This window comes from Pleurodeles waltl, chromosome 10, assembly GCF_031143425.1.
Source record: "Pleurodeles waltl isolate 20211129_DDA chromosome 10, aPleWal1.hap1.20221129, whole genome shotgun sequence".
NCBI classification, from domain to species: domain Eukaryota; kingdom Metazoa; phylum Chordata; class Amphibia; order Caudata; family Salamandridae; genus Pleurodeles; species Pleurodeles waltl.
The window spans coordinates 505,136,159-505,157,939 of NC_090449.1; the positions used below are offsets into that span (position 1 = coordinate 505,136,159).

Consider the following 21,781-nt stretch of genomic DNA (forward strand, 5'->3'; position numbering starts at 1 on the left):
GGGTGAGCTTTGAGGCTCACCGCCAGGTGTTACAGTTCCTGCAGGGGGAGGTGATAAGCATCTACACCCAGTACAGGCTTTGTTACTAGCCACAGAGTGACAAAGGCTCTCTCCCCATGTGGCCAGCAACATATCTGGTGTGTGGCAGGCTGCTAAAACTAGTCAGCCTACACGGGTAGTCGGTTAAGGTTTCAGGGGGAACCTCTAAGGTGCCCTCTGGGGTGTATGTTACAATAAAATGTACACTGGTGTAGGAAGTTGGCTCTGTATGTGCTATTTCAAAGTAAGGAATAGCATGCACAGAGTCCAAGGGTTCCCCTTAGAGGTAAGATAGTGGCAAAAAGAGATAATACTAATGCTCTATTTTGTGGTAGTGTGGTCGAGCAGTAGGCTTATCAAAGGAGTAGTGTTAAGCATTTGTTGTACATACACACAGGCAATAAATGAGGAACACACACTCAGAGACAATTCCAGGCCAATAGGTTTTTGAAAAGAAAAATATATTTTCTTAGTTTATTTTAAGAACCACAGGTTCAAATTCTACATGTAATATCTCATTTGAAAGGTATTGCAGGTAAGTACTTTAGGAACTTTGAATAATCACAATAGCATATATACTTTTCACATAAAACACATATAGCTATTTTAAGAGTGGACACTGCAATTTTCACTGTTCCTGGGGGAGGTAAGTTAATGTTAGTTCTTGCAGGTAAGTAAACCACCTACGGGGTTCAAATTGGGGTCCAAGGTAGCCCACCGTTGGGGGTTCAGAGCAACCCCAAAGCCACCACACCAGCAGCTCAGGGCCGGTCAGGTGCAGAGTTCAAATTGGTGCCCAAAACACATAAGCTTCAATGGAGAAGGGGGTGCCCCGGTTCCAGTCTGCCAGCAGTTAAGTACCCGCGTCTTCGGAGGGCAGACCAGGGGGGTTTTGTAGGGCACCGGGGGGGGGACACAAGTCAGCACAGAAAGTACACCCTCAGCAGCACGGGGGCGGCCGGATCAGTGTGCAAACACGCGTTGGGTTTTCAATAGTTTCAATGAGAGACCAAGGGGTCTCTTTAGCGATGCAGGCAGGCAAGGGGGGGCTCCTCGGAGTAGCCACCACCTGGGCAAGGGAGAGGGCCTCCTGGGGGTCACTCCTGCACTGGAGTTCCGATCCTTCAGGTCCTGGGGGCTGCGGGTGCAGGGTCTTTTCCAGGCGTCAGGATTTTGGATTCAAACAGTCGCGGTCAGGGGGAGCCTCGGGATTCCCTCTGCAGGCGTCGCTGTGGGGGCTCAGGGGGGACAACTTTGGTTACTCACAGTCTCGGAGTCGCCGGGGGGTCCTCCCTGTAGCGTTGTTTCTCCACCAGTCGAGTCGGGGTCGCCGGGTGCAGTGTTGCAAGTCTCACGCTTCTGGCGGGGATTGCAGGGGTCTTTAAATCTGCTCCTCTGGAAACAAAGTTGCAGTCTGTGTTAAACAGGGCCGCTGTTCTCGGGAGTTTCTTGGTCTTTTGGAAGCAGGGCAGTCCTCTGAGGACTGGAGCAGTTTTCTTCTGAAGGAGGGAGACAGGCCAGTAGGGCTGGGGCCAAAGCAGTTGGTGTCTCCGTATTCTCTGCAGGGTTTTTCAGCTCAGCAGTCCTCTTCTTCGTAAGTTGCAGGAATCTGATTTCCTAGGTTCTGGGGTGCCCCTAAATACTGAATTTAGGGGTGTGTTTAGGTCTGGGAGGGCAGTAGCCAATGGCTACTAGCCCTGAGGATGGCTACACCCTCTTTGTGCATCCTCCCAAGGGGAGGGGGTCACATTCCTATCCCTATTGGGGGAATCCCCCATCTGCAAGATGGAGGATTTCTAAAAGTCAGTCACTTCAGCTCAGGTTGCCTTAGGGGCTGTCCTGATTGGCCAGTGACGACTCCTTGTTTTTCTCATTATCTCTCCTGGACTTGCCGCCAAAAGTGGGGGCTGTGTCCAGGGGGCGGGCATCTCCACTTGCTGGAATGCCCTGGGGCATTGTAACATGAAGCCTGAGCCTTTGAGGCTCACTGCTAGGTGTTACAGTTCCTGCAGGGGGGAGGTGTGAAGCACCTCCACCCAGAGCAGGCTTTTGTTTCTGTCCCCAGAGAGCACAAAGGCCCTCACCACATGGGGTCAGAAACTCATCTCAGCAGCAGGCTGGCACAGACCAGTCAGTCCTGCACTGAACAATCGGGTAAAATACAGGGGGTATCTCTAAGATGCCCTCTGTGTGCATTTTTTAAATACATCCAACACTGGCATCAGTGTGGGTTTATTATTCTGAGAAGTTTGATACCAAACTTCCCAGTATTCAGTGTAGCCATTATGGAGCTCGTTTTTGACAGACTCCCAGACCATATACTCTTATGGCTACCCTGCACTTACAATGTCTAAGGTTTTGCTTAAACACTGTAGGGGCATAGTGCTCATGCACCTATGCCCTCACCTGTGGTATAGTGCACCCTGCCTTAGGGCTATAAGGCCTGTTAGAGGGGTGACTTACCTATGCCATAGGCAGTGTGAGGTTGGCATGGCACCCTGAGGGGAGTGCCATGTCGACTTAGTCATTTTTCTCCCCACCAGCACACACAAGCTGGCAAGCAGTGTGTATGTACTGAGTGAGGGGTCCCTAGGGTGGCATAAGACATGCTGCAGCCCTTAGAGACCTTCCCTGGCATCAGGGCCCTCGGTACCGGGGTACCAGTTACAAGGGACTTACCTGGGTGCCAGGGTTGTGCCAATTGTGGAGACAATGGTACATTTTAGGTGAAAGAACACTGGTGCTGGGGCCTGGTTAGCAGGGTCCCAGCACACTTCTCAGTCAAGTCAGCATCAGCACCAGGCAAAAAAGTGGGGGGTAACTGCAACAGGGAGCCATTTCTTTACAACTGGCATCAGTGTGCATTTATTGTGCTGAGAAGTTTGATACCAAACTTCAGTTTTCACTGTAGCCATTATGGTGCTGTGGAGTTTGTGTATGACAGACTCCCAGACCATATACTCTTATGGCTACCCTGCACTTACAATGTCTAAGGTTTTGCTTAAACACTGTAGGGGTATAGTTCTCATGCACTTATGCCCTCACCTATGGTATAGTGCACCCTGCCTTAGGGCTGTAAGGCCTGCTAGAGGGGTGACTTACCTGTAGGCAGTGTGAGATTGGCATGGCACCCTGAGGGGAGTGCCATGTCGACTTAGTCGTTTTTATCCCACTAGCACACACAAGCTGGTAAGCAGTGTGTCTGTGCTGAGTGAGGGGTCCCCAGGGTGGCATAAGACTTGCTGCAGCCCTTAGAGACCTTCCCTGGCATCAGGGCCCTTGGTACCAGGGGTACCAGTTACAAGGGACTTACCTGGATGCCAGGGTGTGCCAATGGTGGAAACAAAAGTACAGGTTAGGGAAAGAACACTGGTGCTGGGGCCGGTTTAGCAGGCCTCCGCACACTTTCAAATCATAACTTAGCATCAGCAAAGGCAAAAGTCAGGGGGTAACCATGCCAAGGAGGCATTTCCTTACACAACCCCACCCCAAACGAAAGAGGATGAGACGAACCTTTCCCAAGAGTCTTCATTTTCTAAGTGGAAGAACCTGGAAAGGCCATCTGCATTGGCATGGGCAGTCCCAGGTCTGTGTTCCACTATAAAGTCCATTCCCTGTAGGGAGATGGACCACCTCAACAGTTTTGGATTTTCACCTTTCATTTGCATCACCCATCTGAGGTCTGTGGTCAGTTTGAACTATAAAGTGAGTACCAAAGAGGTATGGTCTCAGCTTCTTCAGGGACCAAACCACAGCAAAGGCCTCCCTCTCAATGGCACTCCAACGCTGCTCCCTGGGGAGTAACCTCCTGCTAATGAAAGCAACAGGCTGGTCAAGGCCATCATCATTTGTTTGGGACAAAACTGCCCCTATCCCATATTCAGAGGCATTACTCTGCACAATGAACTGCTTGGAGTAATCTGGAGCTTTGAGAACTGGTGCTGTGCACATTGGTTTTTTCAGGGTGTCAAAGGCCTGTTGGCATTCTACAGTCCAGTTTATCTTCTTGGGCATTTTCTTGGAGGTAAGTTCTGTGAGGGCTGTCACTATGGATCCATATCCCTTCACAAACCTCCTGTAGTACCCAGTCAAGCCAAGGAATGCCCTGACTTGAGTCAGGGTTTTTTGGAGCTGCCCAGTCCAGAATAGTCTGGCTCTTAGGCTGGAGTGGCTGAACTTGGCCTCCACCTACAAGGTGACCCAAGTAAACCACAGTTCCCTGCCCTATCTGGCATTTGGATGCCTTGATAGAGAGGCCTGCTGCTTGCAGAGCCTTCAAAACCTTCAACAGGTGGACCAGGTGATCCTGCCGGCTGGAACTAAAGACAGCAATATCGTCAAGATAAGCTGCACTAAAGGACTCCAAGCCAGCAAGGACTTGATTCACCAACCTTTGGAAGGTGGCAGGGTCATTCTTTAAACCAAAGGGCATAACAGTAAACTGATAATGCCCATCAGGTGTGGAGAATGCTGTCTTTTCTTTTGCTCCTGGTGTCATTTTTATTTGCCAGCACCCTGCTGTTAAGTCAAAGGTACTTAAGAATTTGGCAGCACCTAGTTTGTCAATGAGTTCATCTGCTCTTGGAATGGGATGGGCATCTGTCTTGGTGACAGAATTAAGTCCTCTGTAGTCCACACAAAACTTCATCTCTCTCTTTCCATCTTTGGTGTGAGGTTTGGGGAGTAAGACCACTGGGCTAGCCCAGGGGCTGTCAGAGTGCTCAATGACTCCCAATTCCAGCATCTTATGGACTTCCACTTTGATGCTTTCCTTAATTTGGTCAGACTGTCTGAAAATTTTGTTTTTGACAGGCATGCTGTCTCCTGTGTCCACATCATGGGTACACAGGTGTGTCTAACCAGGGGTTAGGGAAAAGAGCTCAGCAAACTGTTGCAGGACCTTCCTCAGTCAGATTGCTGTTGGCCAGAGAGGGTGTCTGAGTAGATCACTCCATCAACTGAGCCATCTTTAGGGTCTGTGGAGAGGAGATCAGGGAGAGGTTCACTCTCAGCTTCCTGGTCCTCATCTGTTACCATCAACAGATTCACATCTGCCCTGTCATGGAAGAGCTTGAGGCGGTTCACATGGATCACCCTCTTGGGGGTCCTGCTAGTGCCTAGGTCTACCAGGTAGGTGACCTGACTCTTCTTTTCTAGCACTGGGTAAGGGCCACTCCATCTGTCCTGAAGTGCCCTGGGAGCCACAGGCTCAAGAACCCAGACTTTCTGCCCTGGCTGAAATTCAACCATAGCAGCCTTTTGGTCATACCAAAACTTCTGGAGCTGTTGGCTGGCCTCAAGGTTTTTGCTTGCCTTTTCCATATACTCTGTACTAGGCCTACATTCAAGGATGGCAGTCTACTATGTCTTGTTTAGGCTCATGAAGAGGTCTCTCCCATCCTTCTTTCACAAGAGCTAGTGGTCCCCTTACAGGATGGCCAAACTGAAGTTCAAAGGGGGGAAAACCCTACTCCCTTCTGAGGCACCTCTCTGTAGACGAAAAGCAGACATGGCAAGAAGACATCCCATCTCCTTTTGAGCTTTTCAGGGAGCCCCATGATCATGCCTTTCAATGTCTTGTTAAACCTTTCAACAAGACCATTGGTCTGTGGATGGTATGGTGAATTTGTAAGACACCCCACACTCATTCCACATGTTTCAGGTATGCTGACAAAGTTGATACCTCTGTCAGATACCACCTCCTTAGGAAATCCCACTCTGGTAAAAATACCAATGAGTGCTTTGGCTACTGCAGGGGCAGTAGTCGACCTAAGGGGAAATTGCTTCAGGGTATCTAGTAGCATGATCCACTACTACTAGTATGTATTGGTTCCCTGAGGCTGTGGGAGGTTCAAGTGGACCCACTATGTCCACACCCACTCTTTCAAAGGGGACCCCCACCACTGGAAGTGGAATGAGGGGGGCCTTTGGGTGTCCACCTGTCTTACCACTGGCTTGACAGGTGGCACAGAAGACACAAAACTCCTTGACATTCTGGGACATGATGGGCCAATAGAAGTGGTTGACTAGTCTCTCCCACGTCTTGGTCTGTCCCAAATGCCCATCAAGAGGAATATCATGAGCTAAGGTTAGAATTAACTCCCTAAACTCCTGAGGCACTACCACACTCCTAGTGGCACCAGGTTTGGGATCTCTTGCCTCAGTGTAAAGGAGTCCATCTTCCCAATAGACTCTGTGTGTTCCTGTTATTTTTCCTTTGGGCTCTTCAGCAGCTTGCTGCCTAAGGCCTTCAAGAGAGGGACAGGTTTCTTGCACCTTACACAACTGTTCCCTTGAGGGTCCCCCTGGGCCTAGGAGCTCAACCTGATAAGGTTCTAACTCCAGAGGCTCAGTTCCCTCAGAGGGCAGAACCTCTTCCTGAGAAGAGAGGTTCTCTTTTTCTTGTTGCATGGAAGCTGGTTCCCCAGTCTTCTTTCATTTTCTCTTGGAGGGTTGGGCCCTTTTTCCAGGCTCCAACACCACTTTTTCACCCTGAGCCTTGCACTGTGCCCTTGTCTTGACACACACCAGTTCAGGGATACCCAGCATGGCTGCATGGGTTTTGAGTTCTACCTCAGCCCATGCTGAGCACTCCAGGTCTTTTCTAAGCAAACAGTCTACAGGGATATTTGAGGAGACCACCACCTGTTTCAGGCCATTGACCCCTCCCCACTCTAAAGTTACCATAGCCATGGGATGTACTTCACTCCGATTGTCAGCGTTGGTGACTGGATACGTTTTTCCAGTCAGGTATTGACCAGGGGAAACCAGTTTCTGTCACCATGGTGACACTGGCACCTGTATCCCTCAGGCCTTCTACACTTGTCCCATTGATTAAGAGCTGCTGCCTGTATTTTTGCATGTTAGGGGGCCAGGCAGCCAGTGTGGCTAAATCCACCCCACCCTCAGAGACTAATGTAGCTTCAGTGTGAACCCTGATTTGCTCTGGGCACACTGTTGATCCCACTTGGAGACTGGCCATTCCAGTGTTAGCTGGAGCAGAGTTAGAAGTGGAACCTTTCTTGGGACAGGCCTTGTCTCCAGTTTGGTGTCCAGGCTGATTACAGCTACGACACCAGGCCTTTTTGGGATCAAAGTTTTTACCCTGGTAACCAAAATTGGATTGTGAAGAGGCTCTGGACCCTCCCTCCTGAGCAGGTTTTTGGGGCCCTGTAGAAGACTTTACTATTTTTACCGTTGGATGTCTCAACACTCTTCCCCTGGGGAGTCTTTGTGACTTTCTTTTGGTCACCCCCTGTGGAAGTCTTGGTCACCCTAGTCTTGACCCAATGGTCCGCCTTCTTTTCCAATTCTTGGGGAGAAATTGGTCCTAGGTCTACCAGTCTACCAGTTTATCATTGAAACAATTACTTAACAAGTGTTCTTTCACAAATAAATTGTACAGCCCATCATAATCATTTACACCACTGCCTTGAATCCAACCATCCAGTGTTTTCACTGAGTAGCCTTCATGAGGTCATAGGATTCTGCATCTTTTCCAGAGAGTGTGAGGAGTCGATCCCTACACTTTCCAGTGAACATTTCCCAAAGGAGAGCACCCCAGTGAGATCGGTTTACTTTTCTGGTTGCACAAGCCCTCTCAAAAGCTGTGAACCATTTGGTGATGTCATCACCATCTTCATATTTAATTACAATCCCTTTAGGGATTTTCAACATGTCAGGAGAATCTCTGACCCTATTTATGTTGCTGCCACCATGGATGGGACCAAAACCTATCTCTTGTCTTTCCTTTTCTATGGCTAGGAGCTGTCTCTCTAAATCCAATCTTTTGGCCATCCTGGCTGACAGTAGGTCATCTTCACTGAGGCTGTCCTCAGTGATTCCAGAGTTGCTGGACCCTCCTGTGAGAGAACCAGTATCTCCGACTATCACATTTGGAACCAGGGTTTGAGGAGCCCTGATTTCCCTAACTAGGACTGGAGGTGGGACTTCCTTCACATCACTAGTTTCCTCCTCTGGGAGGTCATCCTCCGAGGGGTTGTTTTTGGCAAACTCTGCCAAAAGCTCCTGGAGCTGTAATTTGGTAGGGTATGAACCAGTTTTAATATTTTTTAATTTGCAGAGAGACCTTAACACTCTCATAATGAGATGGAGGTAAGGGGTGATGTCGAGTTCCACCACATTCTCTTCTGCATTAGAAATTATGTTTCTAAAAGTTAGAATACTTTTTAAGAATCTAAAACTCTCTCTAGAACTTAATTCAAACTTTTACAAAACTTTTAAACTCTAAAACAAGTGCTAACAGGGACTAACACAAGGCCCTAGCAGGACTTTTAAAAATTTAGAAAAATAGCTCAAATTTCAAAAATCAGTTTCTAATGAAAATTTTTGGAATTTAGTCGGGTGATCAGGTATTGGCTGAGTAGTCCAACAAATGCAAAGTCTTGTATCCCACCGCTGATCCACCAATGTAGGAAGTTGGCTCTGTATGCACTATTTCAAAGTAAGGAATAGTATGCACAGAGTCCAAGGGTTCCCCTTTAGAGGTTAGATAGTGGCAAAAATAGATAATTCTAATGCTCTATTTTGTGGTAGTGTGGTCGAGCAGTAGGCTTATCAGAGGATTAGTCTTAAGCATTTGTAGTACACACACAGGCAATAAATGAGGAACACACACTCGGAGACAATTCCAGGCCAATAGGTTTTTGTATAGAAAAATATATTTTCTTAGTTTATTTTAAGAACCACAGGTTCAAGATTTACAAGTAATACTTCAAATGAAAGGTATTTCAGGTAGGTACTTTAGGAAATTTGAATTAGCAAAATAGCATATACAGTTTTCACATAAATGACATAGCTATTTTAAAACTAGACAGTGCAATTTTCAACAGTTCCTGGGGGAGGTAAGTGTTTGTTAGATTTTGCAGGTAAGTAAACCACCTACGGGGTTCAAGTTTGGGTCCAAGGTAGCCCACCGTTGGGGGTTCAGGGCAACCCCAAAGTTACCACACCAGGAGCTCAGGGCCAGTCAGGTGCAGAGGTCAAAGTGGTGCCCAAAACGCATAGGCTTCAATGGAGAAGGGGGTGCCCCGGTTCCAGTCTGCCAGCAGGTAAGTACCCGCGTCTTCGGAGGGCAGACCAGAGGGGTTTTGTAGGGCACCAGGGGGGGGGGGGGGACGACAAGTCCACACAGAAAGTACACCCTCAGCGGCACGGGGGCGGCCGGGTGCAGTGTGCAAACAAGCGTTGGGTTTGCAATAGAAATCAATGGGAGACCAAGGGGTCTCTTCAGCGATGCAGGCAGGCAAGGGGGGGCTCCTCGGGTAGCCACCACCTGGGCAAGGGAGAGGGCCACCTGGGGGTCGCTTCTGCACTGGAGGTCGGATCCTTCAGGTCCTGGGGGCTGCGGGTGCAGAGTCTTTACCAGGCGTTGGGTCTTTGCAGCAGGCAGTCGCGGTCGGGGGGAGCCTCGGGATTCCCTCTGCAGGCATCGCTGTGGGGGCTCAGGGGGGTTAACTCTGGCTACTCTCGGTCACAGTCCTCCCTGTGGTGTTTGCACCCGACGCCCCGGCTTGACTTGTGGAGAACAGAGTGTCAAGTCTCACGCTTCCGGCGGGAAACGTGTTGTATCAAAGTTGCTTCTTTGTTGCAAAGTTGCAGTCTTTGGTGAACAGAGCCGCTGTCCGTGGGAATTCTTGGTTCTTCTAGATGCAGGGTAGTCCTCTGAGGCTTCAGAGGTTGCTGGACCCTGTGGAACGCGTCGCTGGAGCAGTGTCTTTAGAAGTGGGGAGACAGGCCGGTAGAGCTGGGGCCAAAGCAGTTGGTGTCTCCGTCTTATCTGCAGGTTTTCAGCTCAGCAGTCCTCTTCTTCTTACGTTGCAGGAATCAGAGTTCCTAGATTCTGGGGAGCCCCTAAATACAGAATTTAGGGGTGTGTTTAGGTCTGGGGGGTTAGATAGCCATTGGCTACTAGCCCGGAGGGTGGCTACACCCTCTTTGTGCCTCCTCCCTGAGGGGAGGGGGGCACATTTCTATCCCTATTGGGGGAATCCTCCATCTGCAAGATGGAGGATTTCTAAAAGTCAGAGTTACCTCAGCTCAAGACACCTTGGGGGCTGTCCTGAATGGCCAGTGACTCCTCCTTGTTTTTCTCATTATCTCCTCCGGCCTTGCCGCCAAAAGTGGGGCCGTGGCCGGAGGGGGCGGGCAACTCCACTAGCTGGAGTGCCCTGGGGTGCTGTAACAAAGGGGGTGAGCCTTTGAGGCTCACCGCCAGGTGTTACAGTTCCTGCAGGGGGAGGTGAGAAGCATCTCCACCCAGTACAGGCTTTGTTACTAGCCACAGAGTGACAAAGGCACTCTCCCCATGTGGCCAGCAAGATGTCTGGTGTGTGGCAGGCTGCTAAAACCAGTCAGCCTACACAGCTAGTCGGTTAAGGTTTCAGGGGGCACCTCTAAGGTGCCCTCTGGGGTGTATGTTACAATAAAATGTACACTGGCATCAGTGTGCATTTATTGTGCTGAGAAGTTTGATACCAAACTTCACAGTTTTCACTGTAGCCATTATGGTGCTGTGGAGTTTGTGTATGACAGACTCCCAGACCATATACTCTTATGGCTACCCTGCACTTACAATGTATACGGTTTTGCTTAAAAACTGTAGGGGTATAGTTCTCATGCACTTATGCCCTCACCTATGGTATAGTGCACCCTGCCTTAGGGCTGTAAGGCCTGCTAGAGGGGTGACTTATCTATACCTGTAGGCAGTGTGAGATTGGCATGGCACCCTGAGGGGAGTGCCATGTCGACTTAGTCTTTTTATCCCCACTAGCACACACAAGCTGGCAAGCAGTGTGTCTGTGCTGAGTGAGGGGTCCCCAGGGTGGCATAAGATATGCTGCAGCCCTTAGAGACCTTCCCTGGCATCAGGGCCCTTGGTACCAGGAGTACCAGTTACAAGGGACTTACCTGGATGCCAGGGTGTGCCAATTGTGGAAACAAAAGTACAGGTTAGGGAAAGAACACTGGTGCTGGGGCCTGGTTAGCAGGCCTCAGCACACTTTCAAATCATAACTTAGCATCAGCAAAGGCAAAAAGTCAGGGGGTAACCATGCCAAGGAGGCATTTCCTTACACAAAGCAAATGTAACTATCCAAACATATTATAGCATGTTATCATTGAAGATAAAGTATGCAGCATTACTGTACAGGGTTTAATGAGATAAACAAAGGGAACCCAAATTAGTGAATAACATGAACAGAATTTTAACGCTCCAAAGTATACATGCAGACAACCAAAAAAACTATAGGTAATACGATTAATAATATTAACAAGCTAATTTAGAAAGAAAACAAAATACATCAGTAGATGAACAAAGTTAATTAGCAGATCCAGCTAGGTTCAAAAGAAAAACAAATTAAATGACATAGATGAACAAGTGCGATTACTAGCTCCAGCTCCTAAATACACAGGCAACCGACAAGCAAGCTGGGTTAGAAAGAAAAAGTAGCTTGTGTAAGGTGGATTAAATCTGCCAAAGGAGGAGTACTTGATCCATGCTCCACAGAACAGAAAAGCACATGAAAACCACAAAACGACCAGGAACTCACACATCCAGACCAATAAAAGCTAAGAAAAACAGACAGAGGCGGGAAAAACAAATAGTAAGTTGGAGGTGGGATGCAAGTCCCTTTGAAGATTTTTTCACTCACAAAAGACTTTAAACCTAAAAAGGGCCATGAAGTCCTCTTTTTATTTCATTTTACTGGCACCAGTATTTTGCCTTCATATCCTTGCTTCAGATTAGCTAAGGCGTTCATAGAGATAAGTATATTACAATTGAGGTATTTGTACTTGAAGCATCCCTGGTGTTGAGCGCCCATGTGTGTCCTACATGAAAGGTAGATTTATGACCTTCACAGCTTCTTGCCAGAGCCTCCCACATCTGAGCTATATATGGGGCAGCATGGAATTTGCCTTGTGCCTACGTGTTTATAGCCTGTGAAAAAAGATTGTCTTGCAGCCAGAAATGCTTCTTATGCCTACATGTTAGATGCCTGGGAAACCCCTCGCCCTCCCACCCCACACAACTAAATATTGTTAGATATTTCTAAAACTCTTTCAGCCTTATTTACTGCGGTGTTAAAACATTTTAAGCATAGCACGCATCTTTGAACTAAGCCTTTAGAGATGTTTTAAACTGGAAAGATTGGGAAATAAGTAAATATACCCCAGGAACACCACAGGGTATGGAAGATTTGTTTTCTTCTATAGGTATTTCCAATGCACCTATAAAGCCCTTAAGTGCCATCCAAAGCAACTTAAAGCAGCATACGAAGTGTGTAATTGCACACTGCCATAAGCCAGGCACGTTAGACCTGCAAATATGTTCTGAATTTGCTAAGTGCAATCTAAAAATAGTAAATTCTTACCTCATCCTATATGGTTTTCAGATGACGCAGCAGCTCCATGCATGACATTTCCTAAATACTTTGGTGTATTTAAAAAAGGCATAGAAAGAGTACCTGCCTTGTTGCTCGAGGAATGTGAGCAGCATCAAACAAGCTGCTTTGTTCAAGATTACCCCCTCAAGCAACCTTCCTTCGTACAGCCTATCATCTTGATACTTCTGGTTGGCTTCTTTTTTTGCATCTCTTTGCTACTGTATTTTCTCCGCAGTCTGCAAAGCAACTCCTATCTCCATGGCCAGCCAGACACACAGAGGCACACGCCAGAAGGATCTGGTTTCACACATACCCATTTAATGAATGAATAAAAGAAAAAACGAGTAGCACTTTCCAACTACTAGATGGTAGGATATGTGCATAGTATGGGAATCTAGAAGACATCCATGCTGCAAAAATGGGCCGGTTCCATTGCTGTTGCACCTCCCGAGAGGTCAAGACCTTGTTGCTTCCTTTTTGGAGATGTAAAAACAATGAAGTTATATGGTCAGTTTTGATGAGGACAGCTTGAACTGTCTTGGGAGGAGCATTTTTGGCCCAGTCATGTGGCATGAAGCTCCAGGATATCGATATAGAGCATCTTTTTCTGACTAGAGAACTCTGGTTAACAGCCTGTACAGCAGAGCACCGCTCGGTCTGATGGAAAAAGAGCTGCAGTGAGGTTTGCCGGGAATTTATAGCACATCAGTGCCTGCTTCACGCGTCTTAACTTTCACATTGTCGCCCAATGAGACATTTATTTATTTCCATTTAATATCCAGCTGTTGTTGGATGGATCTCACTTGGAGCTTCTGAAAGTGTATAACCTATGCAGGATGAAACAAGTCCCAGCAGCGGCTTGTACTGCCTGTGACCGATTGTATGGTGAAGAAATGTTTCATTTGGCTTGGAGCTTCCTTGCTTTGTCCTTTGAGGGAAACGCCGGTCCCAGTTGTTTGTCTAGCATCACCCCCAGGAACTGAAGTTTAAATTGTGGGTCCTAGTGTCAACTCCTACCTGTGAAACAGACCGATGCACGCAGTCACAGAAGCTCCTGCCTCAAACTGTGATGGAGCTTTAGCGAACTAGTTGTTCAATGTATTGGTACACTTAGTGACACTGTCTTCAAAGGAAGGCAGCAACTGGCGCTAGGCATTTGATAAAAACATGCTGCTTTGAGGCCAAAGGGAAGAGCCGCAAATTGGTCGTGCTGCCCTGCCACTGAAAGGGGCTCTCCCTTCCTGTGCCACTGGTGTATAGGCATAATTAAATATACATCTTGAAGATCCACGAGGCTCAGGCAGTCTCCTTCCTGGATCAGCAGGAGTATTTCTTGAAGCAGTACCATGCGAAAAGACTTTACAAAAATGTGCTCAGTTCTCTGAAGTCTAGAATCTACCTCCATTGTCCGGTTTTCTTTTTCATCAAAAAGAATCTAGAATAAAATTCCCTGGTTTTACTAGAAACTATGAAGTGGCTCCATCACTCCTTTTGGATAATTTCCTGTTGTAGTTCCCACAAGTGAAGATGTTCTTTCTTCGGCTGGCAGACAGGAAATACATTGGGTGTGTACAGAAACCACCCGAGTGTAAAATCTGCAACACTTGGGGTGTAATATGGCCTTTCCTGACCATCATACTGATTGAAGGCTGCCCTGTGGGTCTGGGATCTATGAGCCACGAAAAGGGGCTGAGCCGGAAGTCAATACTAAAAAGCTGCTAGGAATTTAGGAGTGTCTATCCATGTTCTGTAGAGCCTCATCCCCGTTTCCCTAACACGCGAGACCGCTCAAGGGGATATCAAGAATTTATGACTGGCCCTGAAGACAGAAAGTTGTAGATATCGACAATCCTTGACGTTTTAACACGACTGCTCCTGCCAGATGATTGAAGTCTGCATTAGAAACGTCCACTGCAGCATTAGTGATTGGCGCAGTGGTTATAGATCCTTCTTTATCACTCTTGCAGCTTCTATCTTGTCATCTGGGATAACAGTGGCAAGATGGCATGCAACAGATGGCAATCATAATGACCAAATATTTCTAAAGCACTAGCAGCTCTGATTGATGTTGCGGTCACTGAACTAACTCGCCAGCTCAGATGATCAAATGTGGCAACGGTCTCTGCCAGTAAGGGCTGACGGTAGTGTGACGGAGTTCTTTGATCTGCACTGGGCTGCTGAGCTTATAACACAGCCTTGCTTCGGTGACCCATAAGGCAGGTAGGGACCAAATGCAGGACACCGTACTTTTTCTCCAAACATGGAACCACCACTTGAACCATAGTCTGTCAGATTTAGACCTTCAGGCCAGACGTTGCCTGGGTATGGACCAAAGGCATCGCTGCTCCAGTGAAGCCACTGGGAGATTTAACCTTTTTAGTAGCTCTCTCCATAACTACATAGGGCCGGGCTATGCAGTCTGTAGGGGACCCTGGCAGGGTGAGCGATTTATCAAATTCATTGGGCAAGATGTAATCATCTCTTTTTAGATCATCTCTTATCACCTTATTCCTCTAAATCTGAATACACAGAATGCAAGGAGACTTCATCTTCCATTGTTTTAAAAGTCAGTTGGACAGGTGGTTGTTTACCAGCTCTGGGAGGTGTGTATATTGGAAGTGGGAATGGCAGTTTTAAAATGGTTTACTGCTCTTTAAGATTACCAGGGAATCACAGTCTAAAGACGGAATGATTAAACATCAAAGCTCCAATGCTAGAAAATTACTATTTATATTGTACTAGATCAAAGAAATGACATCAACTTAAATGGTAGTGGAGTGTAATAAGAGCAATCAATAGGTTACCAACATTGTTCCCTGTAATCTGGTGACCTAGGGCTGCCCCTTCTGGAACGAGGTCACAAGGGACAGTATGTAAAATATAGTCTTTAATGTAAGCCAGGATACAAACAGTATGTTGCCTATGCCATCCACTATTGTAGGTCACTCGTGAACTTCATGTATGTGCCATTAATGTAAAAAGAGCAATTACATATTCACAATCTTTTGGAGAAAAATCAACAAACACCACCCGTAGGATCCAGGATCTTCTATCAAGACTTGTATCGTAGTTCATCCTACCTCTTTTGCACATCCCTCCTTTGTTCTAGTGTTCATCTGTGGCGCACTTTCAAGTGACATCCTGCCACATGTTAAACAGCTGGCTTAAACGGAGAACATTATCTGCAGACCCACACAGCTGTAAGTTTTTCAAGAGCAACCCCTCTCCTCTACAACGTCTTCCACCAAAACGCTTGGGGACCCTCTAAGCTTACCATACTGCAATCTGTAGATGGGACCACACCAGCAGAAGGGACGTAGATCAGTGGCTCTTAACCTTTTAGATTATGTGATGTTGAATTATACTGGAGCCTCCCCCCTCCTCCTCACCTCCCCCCTTCCTCTCCCATCCCCTCCCCCCTGCTCCCCCCACCGCCACTCCTCTCGACAAGGCACAAATTACGACCATAAAATTCCAAGTGAGCAATTAGTTATTGGTAGAGTTTTGTATTTGTTTATCACAAAGCAGACTGCAGTACATGGGGAAGAGGTTTCAAAAGTGAAAGACTGCATTCCATTCATAATATTACAAGGATGAGTGTGCAGGGTTATTCTAGGCCTCAGAATGATAAAACGGCTTCTTCCTCAGAAATATAGTAGAGCTACGTCTTCCACACAAAGGATGCCCATCCAACCAAGGGGATTTGTTTTCTTTCTTCATTTGAATGCTGGTACTAGTAGTCTCCTTGTGTGATGGCACAAACAGGCCAAACAGCAGAATGCAAGGGAAAAACTGCTCTTAGACGAGCTGCCCAATCACTATGAATCTTGAAAGCTGTGCTGGCATTCTGTGCTACTTAATAATAAAAAATAAAAAAAAGTCATTTAACAATGAAGAGGATTTTTCAGAACACAAGTTGGATGTGCATGGGGACCTCAACACTGTAATAAGTGGAAACGCATTTCCTGGTGTAACAGAATATAAATATTGTCATTTATGCACACAGACATTTGCAAACCCCTTTAGATCTGTAAATGCATAAGCCTGTCACCAGATTTATGCCTGCATGTGAATACAAAAGTCCAGGATTTTCAGGGCTCTTTTGGAAACAGTTTACATATCCTCCTTCGAAACTCCATACAGCATTACGCTATCAAAGGCCCACTACAAGAAAAGAAAAAAAAAAAAAGTCAGAATTTTTGTAATTTTCAACCACTAATGTACAAAAGGTTCTAGCAAAGTTTGTATTTATAATATTTCTTAAACTTTTAAGCATACTTTTTACCATATGTCAATGTAACTTGAAGCCGTGGCCGAACAAAAAGTTAAGCCTCTGCCCATAAAAAAGGCACTCGCAAGGGGTGGGTGAGCGCAAGAATACAACAGTTGATTGTTTCCCATCCATTCAAGGAATAGCCCATCTATGTAGTCAACCATGTACTGAAGTACATCCATGCGCACACTCACTCTCGCTCATTCTTGCAATCTTCAACTAATCCATCTACTTAAACAGAGAAGAAAAAAAAAAGCCTTTTCAGGAATTATTGACTTTGCCATTGCTGGTTCCTCAGAGAGCTGCAGATATGTAATTTCTTGTACTCCACAGATCAAAGCATAAATGAATTTATACGCTTCGATCTTGCACCTGCGTAGGATGCTATATAGAGAACATGTTGAGATATGTTTATTTTTAAATACATTTCATGATTCATAAGTGTATAGGGAGGATACATTTATCAGATGCCAACATTACAGTGAAATTCTGGTGAGCCATTATTGTAGGTCTGAAAGGTGGCATAACATTGCTTTTATGTCGGAGATTAAGAAGTGGTGGTATTGTTTGTAGGATTCATAGATGTATCTGACATCCTATCCCAGGCATTTACTTCAGCCTTATAGGAGGCAAAGCTAAGAAACTGATAGAAGCATACACGTTTTTCAGCTGTACGTTAGCCAAACCTCCTTTTGTAACTCAGATGACTGGTGGACAAGCATGAATCTCCCTTCCATTATACCAAATTGAATGTTAAAAATCACTCCATAGGTAAAAACAGGTTTCTAAAGCTGGCACAAATAGTTTTGATAAAACAGTTAAAGAAGCTATACTGGATCGCAAAGTGAAGTGCGGGCCTCTCGGCTTTTACATGCAGCCAACTGCTTAACAGCAGCTCTGGGCGGCTGTTTTCTTGTCTCGGAACTAACAATAAAAATATGTTTAACAGGCAAGCATTTATTGAAATGTTTGTGTTAAAGAAAGGAACTAATTAGGGAGTCTCCACTGCTCAACTTTAGGAACATCTTCACTTTTAAAGACATCTGCAGCAAAAGTGTAAATATAGGACAGTCTCTTTAAAACTCAAAAAGTGTATTTAACATGTAGAAGCACTTCACCTTAGTACCTCAGATTATATCAGTGCATTGCGAATTATTATTCCTAAATGATAGTTTTCAAACACAATAATAACAATAATGGAAATGGTGAACTAAAGAGGCAAGTCATTTATGGGTGATTAGAATCCCTATTATAAATTAACAACATTAAATCAAACACAGGAAAAGGTTTTGTACAGCGCACATCCTTGAGTAATTTATTTTGAGGTCCTCATATTTGTGATAATCAAGAAAAATGAATGAGACAGGTGAAGTAAAATAATTGCCTAGGATCACAATTTCAAAAAGTGGGGAAGCCTGGATTAATCCCAGGTATTTTGGTTTCACGTTGTGCAATTCTGCCACTAGAAGTATATGCTTTGCTTCCTCTACACCCACCTCACCACAAGTGTCCCCCCCCCCCCCCAACCACTACCCTGAAGGCATCAACGCGACCCTCTTGTCACATCACAGACCAAACTTATTGGCTACTGGAAAATTGTTTGCGAGTACCCATGCTATATATAAAAGAACATATAATCATTTTTGAAACACAAGTACAATGGCCAGCAGAATAGCCGTGTCACAGTGTCAAGCAGCACTGATGAGTGAAGTCAGGGTCACATTAGGCGTACAGGGTCTCCATGAGAACGCTTTCTCCCTGCTTCACCCCACCTCTGGACGTCCTCCTTGCTCTGCCCCAGCAGGTATGGACAGGATTGCTGCATGGCCCCTGCCAGCAGCACTAAGTGTGCGTGTGGCAGTCTGGTAAAGGGCAGCTCAAGGTTCCCTGACTGGATATTTTAATTCCTCACCTCTCTAACGACACCCGAAATCCCATGAAAGATTTCCAATGTAAAGTGACATCTCAGAAAGGCTGCCCAAACGAGATAGCAGCTCGGGCAAACAACATTATGGTAACAAACCATTGAGTGTTTTCTAACATTTCCCTAACAGAAATGTATCAAACTCCGACTGCCTTATTCCATAAGGAACGCACCTCATTGCTGGCTCCGCGCCTCACGGATATGTACCAAGACTCACTAGCCTCCCTGCGAGAAGTTATAATAATTACCCTACTCAACCCGGACAAGCTAGCAACTCGTTGCGAATCTTACAGGCCGCTCTCCCTCATCAACGTTGTTAATAAAATGTTTTCAAAGTCTTGGCTAATCGGCTATTGCCACTTTTACCCACCAATATTCGCCCTGAGCAGGCCGGTTTTATACCAGGTAGGTCCACATCCCATAACCTCTGCACAATCTTCGCCATCATGCACCGCCTGGCCACACATGTTCAGGCAACAACTGCCTTATTAGACAAAACAAAGGCGTTTGACACATTAGAATGGGCGTACCTCTTCCCCTTACTGGCAAGAATTGGAGAAGAGAAAAAAATAAAACAATGCTACTCCCTCTCATGGAGGAGACCCTGCCTTTCCACCTTGAATTTCCACTTCAATGGGTAGAGAACAAGACCCCTTTCAATCGCACACCGCTATAGAGGCAGACAGATCCGCACCATGCCCCCTCAAGACGGCACTATTTAACCCCTACAAGACACCCAGAGCTAAAATAACAGTCACCTGTGTGCGACGGGCATGGGAGGGCATACAAAAAAATAAAGCTGACCTGCCCCTATTATACACACCATCCATCCCTCTACTGGAGAACCCAATGATTCAACCCCTACAGGAACATGGTGCCAGCTCTCAAACTTAAATGCTCCGTATTAGCAAATATATACCCTTATGCTCAATTCCTGATGCAAGTACCCGAGGCAGAAGATGCACACCATACGCCACTAGACGTTCTGCTATACTATCAGCTGCATGTAACATGTTGAAATTTACACCACACTTTCCCTACTGCACCACCCACACTGCCACCACTGGAAGTTATTCTTACGTTATCCCCTAGACGGCTGATCACTCGCCTTTACACTTCCACCCAGGCGGCCACCCCACCCTCGACATCGGGGGCCCACGTCAAGAGGGACGCGGACTTCTCCTTAACACTATTAGACGACCAGTGGGACTCCTGTTGTGGCCAACTCAATCATCTCTCTCCCAACCACAGACCACGCCTCATACATTTTAAATACCTGCACCGTCTCTACCAGAGCCCTCTTCAGCTCTTTAAGATGGGATTACTAACGGAAGCAAAATGTACTATATGCGATGATGTTCAGGCCTCAACCCTACACTAGGCGTGGCTATGCCCACGGATACTAACTAGCCTTCTGGGAAGCAATCTTTGACACCATACAGATAATAACTGGCCACACCCCGCTGAGAACACCGCTAACAGCATTATTAGGATATGTAACAAATACCGGCCGAATGCAGGCATCTTACAGCTATGCTACTCCTTCTAGCAAAAAGAAAAGTGGCCATACACTGGGGCAGGAGCCCGTCCCCCACTATGGCAGCCTGGATACAAGACGTTACATACTGCCAAGAACAACTGGGGGAACACAGTGAATTGTTATCGCCTATCTCCCGACCCAAAGGCCCATTCTGATAGAATCTCTCCACTCAAAATAGATCCACCACCCCCACGGCCAGGTCACCTACCACCACGGCATAACTGGCAGGCAGTATCAACACAGCCATGGTTATGTACAAACCTCAGCCACAATTCCTGCCACTAAAACACTATAGCAACACCATAATTTGCACAGGCTAAAATTACTTTAAGCTGCTTAATAACCTGTTTTCATTCATACCCTCAATATATAACACTGGACCCCAACACAGCCAGTTTGGAGATCCTGGGAGGTAAAGAATGTATTTTGCGTCATATAGTGGATAATGCATAAGTGGTTGTTAAATAACTGCAATTATGAAATGCACCTCATGCTGTTTGTTGCAGAGGTTTATACAAGTTATAAAACAATTAAAAAAAAAAAAACAACCCTCAACTGTTCTAATCTGGAGCGAGAGTGTCTGACTAAGAAAGAACAATGCTGTGTGTGTTCGCGTTTTCTAAAAAATGTAAAGCCCAAACAAATCCCAAGAGGAAGAGCGTCAAGGAATCCTCATGCTCAACACATCGTGAGTGCTTTCTATCATGCTGCAGGATAGCAGATGATGGACTTGCTACTTTAGTATTCCATGCCGAGGAACGTCACAGTGATCCCTCTGGGGCCGCGCCACAATCTCACAGCTTCTGTTTGGCACAACGTCTTTGCACACAAACATTGGGCATCACCACGTACAGGAATTAATTCTTCTATATTTGGCTCTACGGTACTTCCCAAAAATCAGTAAAACTGCTAACTGATATTTTATTTAATCTAATCAGTTTCAACGTAATATTTTCACTGATCTGAAAGAATAGGAGGCAGATTTGACTCTCGCTTATACACTGGCCTTGGTGGAACGTGCATTCCCATTAATAGCACAAGTGCATGTGTGATGTGAGAATGATAGCATGGGGAATACTTTCCCACAATCAGGTTAGCAAGACAATATATGGCGTGCTGTGCATTTCCCCTATGGGGCAAGCTCTCCAAGTACCGGTTTGCATTAAATCGCTGCTGCGAACAGTGGAAAACAAACTTTAGCACTATGTTATATAAGAGCTATCGCACTAAGGGGCTGAACGCCGGAGTTGTCTGGGCTAAGCAGTCAATTTTTCAATTTCACCAGAAGAGGGCTAGTGGCCAATACCTGGCCTATTCTGAAAGCCACCACCACAGACCAAACTGTTGGCATGCCATGAGCTAGGTGTTATGCACCAATAAACACTAGATCTGTTATTCCCCACTTAAAAGTATAATTGGCCCAAAAATGCAGACCAGCTGGAAATAAACATGTAATAGGCCATAGGGCTCATAGCACCACCCCTGCCTCCTGGAGAGTCCCATGGGATAGAGGTTCAACCCACCATGGAAACAGCTGTTTGAGACTTCGATAACATCCACCTAAAGAACAGGAGGAGGCCTCAAGTAATCTCAGTGTTGAT

General features: G+C 46.3%; 1 long non-coding RNA gene across 3 annotated transcripts in view; it reads right to left on the reverse strand.

Moving 5' to 3' along the window:
* Positions 1–15,933: 15,933 nt before the first annotated feature.
* The window catches only part of LOC138261668 (uncharacterized), a 72,591-nt gene continuing 66,743 nt past the window's right edge, over positions 15,934–21,781 (reverse strand). For all 3 annotated transcript variants that reach the window (XR_011199132.1, XR_011199133.1, XR_011199131.1), the window contains one exon: positions 15,934–16,607. This is a non-coding gene — a long non-coding RNA (uncharacterized lncRNA). The remainder of the gene's footprint in view (positions 16,608–21,781) is intronic.